At 48.5% G+C, this 11,460-nt stretch overlaps 1 pseudogene; it reads right to left on the minus strand.

Moving 5' to 3' along the window:
- The window catches only part of LOC111969271 (neural-cadherin-like), a 224,035-nt pseudogene that overhangs the window by 77,015 nt on the left and 135,560 nt on the right, over positions 1 to 11,460 (minus strand).

Genomic DNA, 11,460 nt, shown 5'->3' on the forward strand with positions numbered 1-11,460 from the left:
AGAAGTAGAGTGCCTGCTCCTCTCAGAGTAGGAGTGCTGCTCCTCTCAGAGTAGGAGTGCTGCTCCTCTCAGAGTAGGAGTGCTGCTCCTCTTAGAGTAGGAGTGCTGCTCCTCTCCGAGTAGGAGTGCTGCTCCTCTCAGAGTAGGAGTGCTGCTCCTCTGCCGAGTAGAGAGTGCTGCTCCTCTCCGAGTAGGAGTACTGCTCCTCTCAGAGTAGGATGCTGTCCTCTCAGAGTAGGAGTGCTCCTCTCAGAGTAGAAGTGCTGCTCCTCTCCGAGTAAGAGTGCTGCTCCTCTCGAGTAGGAGTGCTGCTCCTCTCCGAGTAGGAGTGCTGCTCCTCTTAGAGTAGGAGTGCTGCTCCTCTCGAGTAGGATGCTCTCCTTCAGAGTAGGATGCTGCTCCTCTCAGAGTAGGAGTGCTGCTCCTCTCAGAGTAGGAGTGCGCTCCCTCAGAGTAGAGGTGGGCTCCTCTCAGAGTAGGAGTGCTGCTCCTCTCAGAGTAGGAGTGCTGCTCCTCTCAGAGTAGGAGTGCTGCTCCTCTCAGAGTAGAGTGCTGCTCCTCTCCGAGTAGGAGTGCTGCTCCTCTCAGAGTAGGAGTGCTGCTCCTCTTAGAGTAGGAGTGCTGCTCCTCTCCGAGTAGGAGTGCTGCTCCTTCTCGAGTAGGATACTGCTCCTCTAGAGTAGGAGTGCTGCTCCTCTCCGAGTAGGAGTGCTGCTCTCTCAGAGTAGGATGGCTGCTCCTCTCAGAGTAGGAGTGCTGCTCCTCTCCGAGTAGAGTACTGCTCCTCTTAGAGTAGGAGTGCTGCTCCTCTCAGAGTAGGAGCGCTGCTCCTCTCCGAGTAGAGCGCTGCTCCTCTCCGAGTAGGAGTCTGCTCCTCTCCGAGTAGGAGTGCTGCTCCTCTCAGAGTAGGAGTGCTGCTCCTCTCGAGTAGGAGTGCTGCTCTCTCCGAGTAGGAGTGCTGCTCCTCTCAGAGTAGGAGTGCTGCTCCTCTCAGATAGGAGTGCTGCTCCTCTCCGAGTAGGAGTGCTGCTCCTCTCCGAGTAGGAGTGCTGCTCCTCTCCGAGTAGGAGTGCTGCTCCTCTCCGAGTAGAGCTGCTCCTCTCAGAGTGGAGTGCTGCTCCTCTCAGAGTAGGAGTGCTGCTCCTCTCAGAGTAGGAGTGCTGCTCCTCTCAGAGTAGGAGTGCTGCTCCTCTCCGAGTAAGAGTGCTGCTCCTCTCCGAGTAGGAGTGCGCTCCTCTCCGATAGGAGTCCTCTCTCAGAGTAGAGTGCTCCTCTTAGAGTAGGAGTGCTGCTCCTCTTCAGAGTAGGAGTGCTGCTCCTCTCAGAGTAGGAGTGCTGCTCCTCTCAGAGTAGGAGTGCTGCTCCTCTCAGAGTAGAGGTCTGCTCTCTCTCCGAGTAGAGTGCTGCTCCTCTCAGAGTAGGAGTCTGCTCCTCTAGAGTAGGAGTGCTGCTCCTCTTAGAGTAGGAGTGCTACTCCTCTCCGAGTAGGAGTGCTGCTCCTCTCCGAGCAGGAGTGCTGCTCCTCTCCGAGTAGGAGTACTGCTGGTCCTGCTCTCATAGAGGTAGGAGTGCTGCTCCTCTCAGAGTAGGAGTGCTGCCCTCTCAGAGTAGGAGATGCTGCTCCTCTCAGAGTGAGTGCTGCTCCTCTTCAGAGTAGAGGTGCTGCTCCTCTCCGAGTAGGAGTGCTGCTCATCTCAGAGTAGGAGTGCTGCTCCTCTTAGAGTAGATGTGCTCCTTAGGTAGGAGTGCTGCTCCTTCAGAGTAGGAGTGCCTGCTCCTCTCAGAGTAGGAGTGCTGCTCCTCTCAGAGTAGGAGTGCTGCTCCTCTCTCCGAGTAGGAATGCTGCTCCTCTCAGAGTAGGAGTGCTGCTCCTCTCCGAGTAGGAGTGCCTCGCTCCTCTCAGAGTAGGAGTGCTGCTCCTCTCAGAGTAGAGGTGCTGATATAGGAGGCTTGTTTGTATTTCCATTATTCCAAAGCGTTCCGTCACCTTTCCGTTGAGGCCCCAGGTCCAGGTCGTTGGATGACACCTGTGTGACAAACGTCCCCACCTCCGCCCCCCTCTGTGACCGACGCCTCGTAGATGGACGAGGTGAAGAAGGGAACATCTGTCGTTCACATCTAGCAGAGAGAAAAACATCAGCATTATCCGTCATCATTTGGCTCAGTATTTTCTCAGTGAAAGGGTTTTATAAGGAAGTTAGAGTGTCTTTCACGCAGCAGGCTGTAAAACAGGGTGGCAGCAGACTCCGTTCTGTGTCCGGCAGTCTCTGTGGCTAAACATTTGTTGACAGAGATTAATGGAGACCTTCAAACTCCTGGAGATGTATTGAACAGTTTCAAAGACCTCTTGTGACACTCGAGAGCTCTCTCTATTTTTCACCATTTGACCGTTTCCACAGAGAAATGATACAAACAGCTGTTAGAGTCGTTTGTCTATTGAACTCAATTACCTCTTTCTTAACTATTATAGAGAACTATTCACAATAACTTTACAAGAAACTTCAACAACAAAAAAAATGTCTTCAGAAGAGGACATTTCAGGATAGTTAATCCAAAACCCCAAAACCATAATGGCTCGGATGCATTCAGAGTAACGATGCACTTCCATGTTTGTATTTGTTTCAGAAAATGTCTTAATCTATGAATTAAACATGGGTCTTAATCCATTACAACTCTCCCTTCCTTTTTCCAGCCCTCCCTGCCTCCCTCCATCCTCTGGAGAAGAATGAAGGCTCACTTATTAAGACAGATAAGGGAGAGGAGAAGGAGAGGTGAAGGAGTGAGGAGGGTCTGGCCAGATTAATTATGTCTCTCTGGTTTAAGACTAACTCTCATGAATGATAGAGGGGGAGATGAAGTCTGGTTAGAGGAACGGGGAGGATAAGAGGAGGGAGCCTGGATCTGGGCTACGGTGGGAATTAAAGCTATTTTGGGACAGAGGGTCAGGGGTGGGCTGAACTGCAGTTAATAAGCCGCGGTAATGGGAAATTAAGCTCGGATCGGGAGACTGGAAATCAACTTGATTTTAATAAAAAGGTTGAAGCCCAGTACATCATGCTTTCTGGGGTTAGTCTGGAGGAGAGAGAGAGTCTGGAGGAGAGAGAGAAAGAGCGACAGAGCAAGAGAGAAAGAGAGAAAGAAAGAAGAGAGAGCGATGGTTGTATACATTGTTGAGTCAAGGCTGCTGGGATGGAAGTAAAAAAGGATAGTTAAGTATATGGGTGGTTATATGAGCAGGTTGCACTGCTCTGTCTTACCTGTGATATTAAGATAGACCGTTGTGAAGGCTGCCAGGGGGACTGCAGCCACATTCTGAGCCCGGACCCTCAGTATGAAGTTCCTGGTGGTCTCATAGTCCAGGGCTCAACCACCAGGATGGAGGCAGAGCCGTCCTCACGGTTAGGGGTCAGATAGAAGCGTACAGGCATGTTGGTCTCCGGCACCATCCCATCTTCCAGGTTATAGGTCACTCTAGGGTCCCCCAGCGGAGAGGTGGCCTTGATAGTCTGGGGTTCAGAGAGGAGACCGAGACAGGGGAAACAGAGGACAATAGCAGTCAATTCACACCTCTGTGACTGCCTGTACTCTACTCAGCTTTAGGCTTCAGGCGAGCCACCTGCAAAACAAGCAGCTCTACAGATCAACTACAACCTACTGTGGGCCCATTAAATCTTCCTGAAGAGTAAAAATGTATCTTGCTGATCCCTAGAACTCCAAAGGAAACCTTCTCTCTCGATCTCCCTGTTCATTTCCCCTCACTCACGCTCTCATCTCGATCTCCCTGTTCATTTCCCTCCACTCACGCTCTCTCTCGCTCTCCCTGTTCATTTCCTCCTCACTCACGCTCTCTCTCGATCTCCCTGTTCATTTCCCCTCATCACGCTCTCTCTCGCTCTCCCTGTTCATTTCCCCTCACTCACGCTCTCTCGATCTCCTTCATTTCCCTCACTCACGCTCTCTCGATCACTCTCAGTGAAATATTCATCTGCTTTTTAATAGCCTTAATAGCTTCTAAAAAGATCCAGAGGAAATTCAGCAAAATTCATTTTCAATGCGTTAGTTAAAAAATAAAAGTAAGAGCCTATGAATATATCCAGCGTCTCGTGATTGCCAGGCGCCTGGCTCGTAGAAGTAATGAAGCAGTTGGCTTAAAATAGAGGCGATGAGGATGAGTCGGGAGTCACGGGCAGGGAGAAGGGAGCAGAGGGAGAGGTGTTGGCTGAGTAAGTCGCCATGAGATGTAGGGCTATCCCAGGACACAGCAAGTGCCAAGAGAGAGGAGGATGGGAAGATAGGATGGGGTTGAGCCCTGAGGGAATTATCGACTCTCGTCTTTTGCCGATAGACTAAATAGCTGGGTGTCCATAGAGTACGTCATAATGTGCATCACTGTGCATTACTGCAGAGAAATGGTAAAGGCAGCTAGTGTCACCCAGCGTTGAGGTGTTTGTAATCAGTTTATAGTAAGAGCCGTAAATGAACAAACTTTAAATGTTAGATCACAAACAAGTCTACTCCATGATGCTTTATTTGCTTTGAAGCCCTGGGAAATATATGGCTCCCAGCTCAAAATACCCCTCTCAAGTTACCAGCCCCATTTCTGTAATACTACCATCCTAATGGTGTTCATCATGTCCCAACCTCCCCTTAACTCACTTTCTCTAACCCATGTACCTCAGAATGCCTGTTTCATGTTACATCTGCCATACTCATCCTAATCTTGTATTCCATCATCATTCATGTTCAACTCTGACCTAAGATAACCCCTATGTCCCTACCTCCCCCAGGAACATATAACCCCATGTGTATGTTAAAACATGACTTCATCTATTTCTCCCCACATTCCACCCACAACAGTACCCCTGCATCCCAAATGGCACCCTATTCCCTACTCGGCGCCATTACTTGACCAGAGCCATGTAGTGCACTACATAGGGAATAGGATACCATTTGGGACGTAACCTGTTTGTCCCCGCCCATCTTACCACTATGGGTTGTCCCTGACGGTATTCTCCGGGATGACCACGTCAAAGCTGTCCCTGTCCCACTGAGGAGTGGTTCTTCACGTTAGGTGATGGTGACGGACAGGCTCCACCGAACTGCTCCGGTTCCCCCGTCCGTGGCAACTATTTCCCGGGTGATGTAGTCCTCTGTAGTTCATAGCAAAAAGCATCGCAGTGACATGGACACCGTGAAAATAAGAGGCAGTTTAGACATGGGTGAAGAGCAGGACAGCTAGAAAGTCAGAAACATAACCCTCCCTGAGATTGTGTAGATTAGATCGCGCAGGGTGACATGTCAGGGAGTGTCGAGGGACAGGGCATATGCTGTTGTTACTGTATTTATGGCTCATGCTACTGGACATTGGTTAATAGAACATTGGTAGTAACGGTGACGAAATGACACTGACAGATGCTACAACCAGGTTCCAGTTGACAGAGGAAACTCTGTAGTCATAGCAACAAGGCTTCCCTAGAAGCACTCATAATAACACTCCTCGCTACCTGCTCCTCTCAGAGTAGGAGTGCTGCTCCTCTCCGAGTAGGAGTGCTGCTCCTCTCAGAGTAGGAGTGCTGCTCCTCTCAGAGTAGGAGTGCTGATATAGGAGGCTTGTTTGTATTTCCATTATTCCAAAGCGTTCCGTCACCTTTCCGTTGAGCCCCAGGTCCAGGTCGTTGGATGACACCTGTGTGACAAACGTCCCCACCTCCGCCCCCTCTGTGACCGACGCCTCGTAGATGGACGAGGTGAAGAAGGGAACATTGTCGTTCACATCTAGCAGAGAAAAACATCAGCATTATCCGTCATCATTTGGCTCAGTATTTTCTCAGTGAAAGGGTTTTATAAGGAGTAGAGTGTCTTTCACGCAGCAGGCTGTAAAACAGGGTGGCAGCAGACTCCGTTCTGTGTCCGGCAGTCTCTGTGGCTAAACATTTGTTGACAGAGATTAATGGAGACCTTCAAACTCCTGGAGATGTATTGAACAGTTTCAAAGACCTCTTTGTGACACTCGAGAGCTCTCTCTATTTTTCACCATTTGACCGTTTCCACAGAGAAATGATACAAACAGCTTGTTAGAGTCGTTTGTCTATTGAACTCAATTACCTCTTTCTTAACTATTATAGAGAACTATCACAATAACTTTACAAGAAACTTCAACAACAAAAAAATGTCTTCAGAAGAGGACATTTCAGGATAGTTAATCCAAACCCCAAAACCATAATGGCTCGGATGCATTCAGAGTAACGATGCACTTCCATGTTGTATTTGTTTCAGAAAATGTCTTAATCTATGAATTAAACATGGGTCTTAAATCCATTACAACTCTCCCTTCCTTTTTCCAGCCCTCCCTGCCTCCCTCCATCCTCTGGAGAAGAATGAAGGCTCACTTATTAAGACAGATAAGGGAGAGGAGAAGGAGAGGTGAAGGAGTGAGGAGGGTCTGGCCAGATTAATTATGTCTCTCTGGTTTAAGACTAACTCTCATGAATGATAGAGGGGGAGATGAAGTCTGGTTAGAGGGAACGGGGGAGGATAAGAGGAGGGAGCCTGGATCTGGGCTACGGTGGGAATTAAAGCTATTTTGGGACAGAGGGTCAGGGGTGGGCTGAACTGCAGTAATAAGCCGCGGTAATGGGAAATTAAGCTCGGATCGGGAGACTGGAAATCAACTTGATTTTAATAAAAAGGTTGAAGCCCAGTACATCATGCTTTCTGGGGTTAGTCTGGAGGAGAGAGAGAGTCTGGAGGAGAGAGAGAAAGAGCGACAGAGCAAGAGAGAAAGAGAGAAAGAAAGAGAGAGAGAGCGATGGTTGTATACATTGTTGAGTCAAGGCTGCTGGGATGGAAGTAAAAAGGGATAGTTAAGTATTATGGGTGGTTATATGAGCAGGTTGCACTGCTCTGTCTTACCTGTGATATTAAGATAGACCGTTGTGAAGGCTGCCAGGGGGACTGCAGCCACATTCTGAGCCCGGACCCTCAGTATGAAGTTCCTGGTGGTCTCATAGTCCAGGGGCTCAGCCACCAGGATGAGCAGAAGCCGTTCCTCACGGTTAGGGGTCAGATAGAAGCGTACAGGCATGTTGGTCTCCGGCACCATCCCATCTTCCAGGTTATAGGTCACTCTAGGTCCCCCAGCGGAGAGGTGGCCTTGATAGTCTGGGGTTCAGAGAGGAGACCGAGACAGGGGAAACAGAGGACAATAGCAGTCAATTCACACCTCTGTGACTGCCTGTACTCTACTCAGCTTTAGGCTTCAGGCGAGGCCACCTGCAAAACAAGCAGCTCACAGATCAACTACAACCTACTGTGGCCCATTAAATCTTCCCTGAAGAGTAAAAATGTATCTTGCTGATCCCTAGAACTCCAAAAGGAAACCTTCTCTCTCGATCTCCTGTTTCATTTACCACCTCACTCGACGCTCTCGTCTCGATCCCCTGTTCATTTCCCCTCACTCACGCTCTCTCTCCTCTCCCTGTTCATTTCCCCTCACTCACGCTCTCCTCGATCTCCCTGTTACATTTCCCCTCACATCACGCTCTCTCTCGCTCTCCCTGTTCATTTCCCCATCCTCACGCTCTCTCGATCTCCCTGTTCATTTCCCCTCACTCACGCTCTCTCGATCACTCTCAGTGAAATATTCATCTGCATTTTTAATAGCCTTAATAGCTTCTAAAAGATCCAGAGGAAATTCAGCAAATTCATTTTCAATGCGTTAGTTAAAAAATAAAAGTAAATGCCTATGAATAATCCAGCGCTCGTGATTGCCAGGGCCTGGCTCGTAGAAGTAATGAAGCAGTTGGCTTAAAATAGAGGCGATGGAGGATGAGTCTGGACACGGGCAGGGAGAAGGGGAGCAGAGGGAGGAGGGTGTTGGCTGGAGTAAGTCGCCATGAGGATGTAGGGCTATCCCAGGACACAGCAAGTGCCAGAGAGAGGGAGGATGGGAGAGTAGGGATGGAGGTTGAGCCCTGAGGGAATTATCGACTCTCGTCTTTTGCCGTAGACTATAATAGCTGGGTGTCCATAGAGTACGTCATAATGTGCATCACTGTGCATTACTGCAGAGAAATGGTAAAGGCAGCTAGTGTCACCCAGCGTTGAGGTGTTTGTAAGTTACAGTATAGTAAGAGCCGTAAATGAACAACTTTAAATGTTAGATCAAACAAGTCTACTCCATGATGCTTTTATTTGCTTTGAAGCCCTGGGAAAATACTGGCTCCCAGCTCAAAATACCCCTCTCAAGTTACCAGCCCCATTTCTGTAATACGTACCTATCCTAATGTGTGTCATCATGTCCCAACCTCCCCTTAACTCACCTTTCTCTAACCCCATGTACCTCAGAATGCCTGTTTCATGTTACATCTGCCATACTCATCCTAATTTGTATTCCATCATCATTCATGTTCAACTCTGACCTAAGATAACCCCTATGTCCCTCTACCTCCCCCAGGACATATAACCCCATGTGTATGTTAAAACATGACTTCATCTATTTCTCCCCACATTCCACCCACACAGTACCCCTGCATCCCAAATGGCACCCTATTCCCTACTCGGCGCATTACTTTTGACCAGAGCCATGTAGTGCACTACATAGGGAATAGGATACCATTTGGGACGTAACCTGTTTGTCCCGGTCCCATCTTACCACTATGGGTGTGTCCCTGACGGTATTCTCCGGGATGACCACGTCAAAGCTGTCCCTGTCCCACTGAGGAGGCTGGTTCTTCACGTTGGTGATGGTGACGGACAGCTCCACCGAACTGCTCCGGTTCCCCCCGTCCGTGGCAACTATTTCCCGGGTGATGTAGGTCCTCTGTAGTCATAGCAAAAGCATGGCAGTGACATGACACGTGAAATAAGAGCAGTTTAGACATGGGTGAAGAGGCAGGACAGCTAGAGAAGTCATGAAACATAAACCCTCCCTGTGATTGTGTAGATTAGATCGCGCAGGGTGACAGTGTCAGGGAGTGTCAGAGGGACAGGGACATATGCTGGTTGTACTGTATTTGGCTCATGCTACTGGACATTGGTAGAACATTGGTAGTAACGGGTGAACGTAAATGACACTGACAGAATGCTACCAACAGTGTTCCGTTGACAGAGGAACTCTGTAGTCATAGCAACAGCTTCCCTAGAAGCACTCATAATAACACCTCCTCGCTACACCAGGCTTCCCATTTCCTGCTATGTGATAAAACATTCTCCCCCGAGGAGGGACATTTACAGGCTAGCCAGCGAAGAAGAAAACGGCTAAAAACCTCTCAAACATTAGCTTGTTAGATTTGTGCTGGCTTACAAAGACTTTTTAAAATATTGAGTTAGACTTCCTCTATACTCTCACTGAAGTGAGACTTATTCTCTGTAATGAGTCTCATCTCAACCAACAGAAACCTGGAGCAGTACGAGTTAACGTACAGCTGAGATGGGTGACGGTTGTGTTAGGTTTAGTGTTAGGGGTTAGGGGTTAGGGGTTAAGGTTGTGTTCCTGACCTGTGAGATGGGCTGGTTGACGTAGACCCAGCCGGTTAGGGGGTTTACCCTCAGGTACTCTGGTTGTTCTTTAGACATGGAGTAGGTGACGGCAGCATTGGTGCTGTAGTCATCGTCGTGGGCCGCCACACGCAGGAAACTGGTGCCAATCATTGTGTCCTCCCGTAGGAAGTCTGTGGGGAAGACAACACGTCATATTCAATTGGCTGAAAGCATTATGAGCCTTAGATCTGCGGATTAAAATATGTCTTGGCGAGATGAACACGGATCTGGTGCTGTCAATGAAACATTAACAAGGTAGACATGGTCTGCAAATACTACTGGATCAATAGTAGGACTAGATTATGTGCGTGTGTGTGTGTGTGTGTGTGTGTGTGTGTGTGTGTGTGTGTGTGTGTGTGCGCGTGCGTGCGTGCGTGTGTGTGATCCCCAGCACTCACACTCGTAGCGTAGGTTCTCAAACTTGGGGCTGTTGTCGTTCTCGTCGAGAATGAGGATGTTGAGTTGACAGATCCCTATGAGGGGGTCTGCTGCCTGGTCCGTAGCGGTCACCGTCACCGCGTACTCCCGCTGGCGCTCGCGGTCAAACTTCCTGGACGTCACTATCACACCTGAGGGAACAGTGTTATACCGTGGTTGCTAGGGCAACGGACAACGGCAGACCAGACACAACATTTTCTCTCACATGCTATTCCTGCCAGGGTGTATTTATACATGTTCAGCTCATCTATGCCACTTAATGAATCTCATGTATTATGTTTAGCGAACGCAATGCTATGTAATGACAGATATCAATATACTAATGAAGGATGTGAGTACACTGTAATTGATGTGCTATTAAGGTATATGATGAAGTGTTTGGTGTTTTGTAAATTGCACTTGAATTCAATCAAAGTCATGCTGAGGATTCCTCACAGTTCATGCAAAGCCAATCCCTCTCCTTTCACTCCTTTCTCTCCTCTATAAAAGGTTAATGATTGACGTCTACTGAACAGTTACATTTCATAAAGCAATTCCTTTTTAAAAGAGAGCTTGCGCATTTTTGGGGGGAAACGCTGTCTTTTCTTCCCCTTTTGAGTGCTGGCACATTTTGAAAGGGTGTCATTAAAGTGAATTAGATTGAACTTTTGAATTCATTAAATACCTCAAGGTAGTTCCAAAGCGATCCAGAGACTTGTAACCCTTTCAGTACCAGATTACATAAAGCCTAAACACTATGGGGATGCTGTTAGGGTCCACAACCAAACAGTGAAGTTGGACTGTACGGTACCTGTGTCTGGGTGGATACTGAAGGCAGGCACAGTGCTGTCTTTGTGCATGAATCCATAGGTGACTCTCCCATTAGAGCCCTCGTCTGCATCCACGGCGTGGACCTGGAGGACGAACGTTCCTGCAGGCTGGTTCTCCAGCACCGTTGTCCGCTCCCGGTACTGCTGGCACTGAGGGGGAAGGGGGAGATGGACAGGGATAGTGGGATAGAGTGAGTGAGTGAGTGAGTGAGAGAGTGAGAGAGTGAGAGAGAAGAGAAGAGGATGGGTAATGGAAGAATGCCAGTTACCAAATGACAGAGGGATAGAAATTAGGATGCATAGAAGGGGATGAAATGAAAGAAAAAGGTAATTCAGTATATTAAGGACATGTGTGAAGGGAATGAAAGACATAGAGATGGGAGGCAGTTACGAAATAGTCAAAGACAAGGGAAAAGGGGATAAGGACAGTGGAACGAGGGCAGAGAGATAGGAGTGAATCATTGAAAGGAGTTATAGAAAAGGAGAAGTGAAGAAGTAGAGAGAGAGAGAGGGGGGGGAAGGGGTTTGAGGAAGGAACTGTCTCTCATTAATCCCTCTATGTTTTGCTCTGTAGAGATTCATCTGTGTTTTATAATTAAAGCGGCCTTGAATCAATTCCATCGAAGCAGATCCACAGAGATACGGAGTAAGCCTGGATAATTCGGATGTGCTC

The sequence above is a fragment of the Salvelinus sp. IW2-2015 genome, linkage group LG10 (genome assembly GCF_002910315.2).
Source record: "Salvelinus sp. IW2-2015 linkage group LG10, ASM291031v2, whole genome shotgun sequence".
Classification (NCBI taxonomy): Eukaryota; Metazoa; Chordata; class Actinopteri; order Salmoniformes; family Salmonidae; genus Salvelinus; species Salvelinus sp. IW2-2015.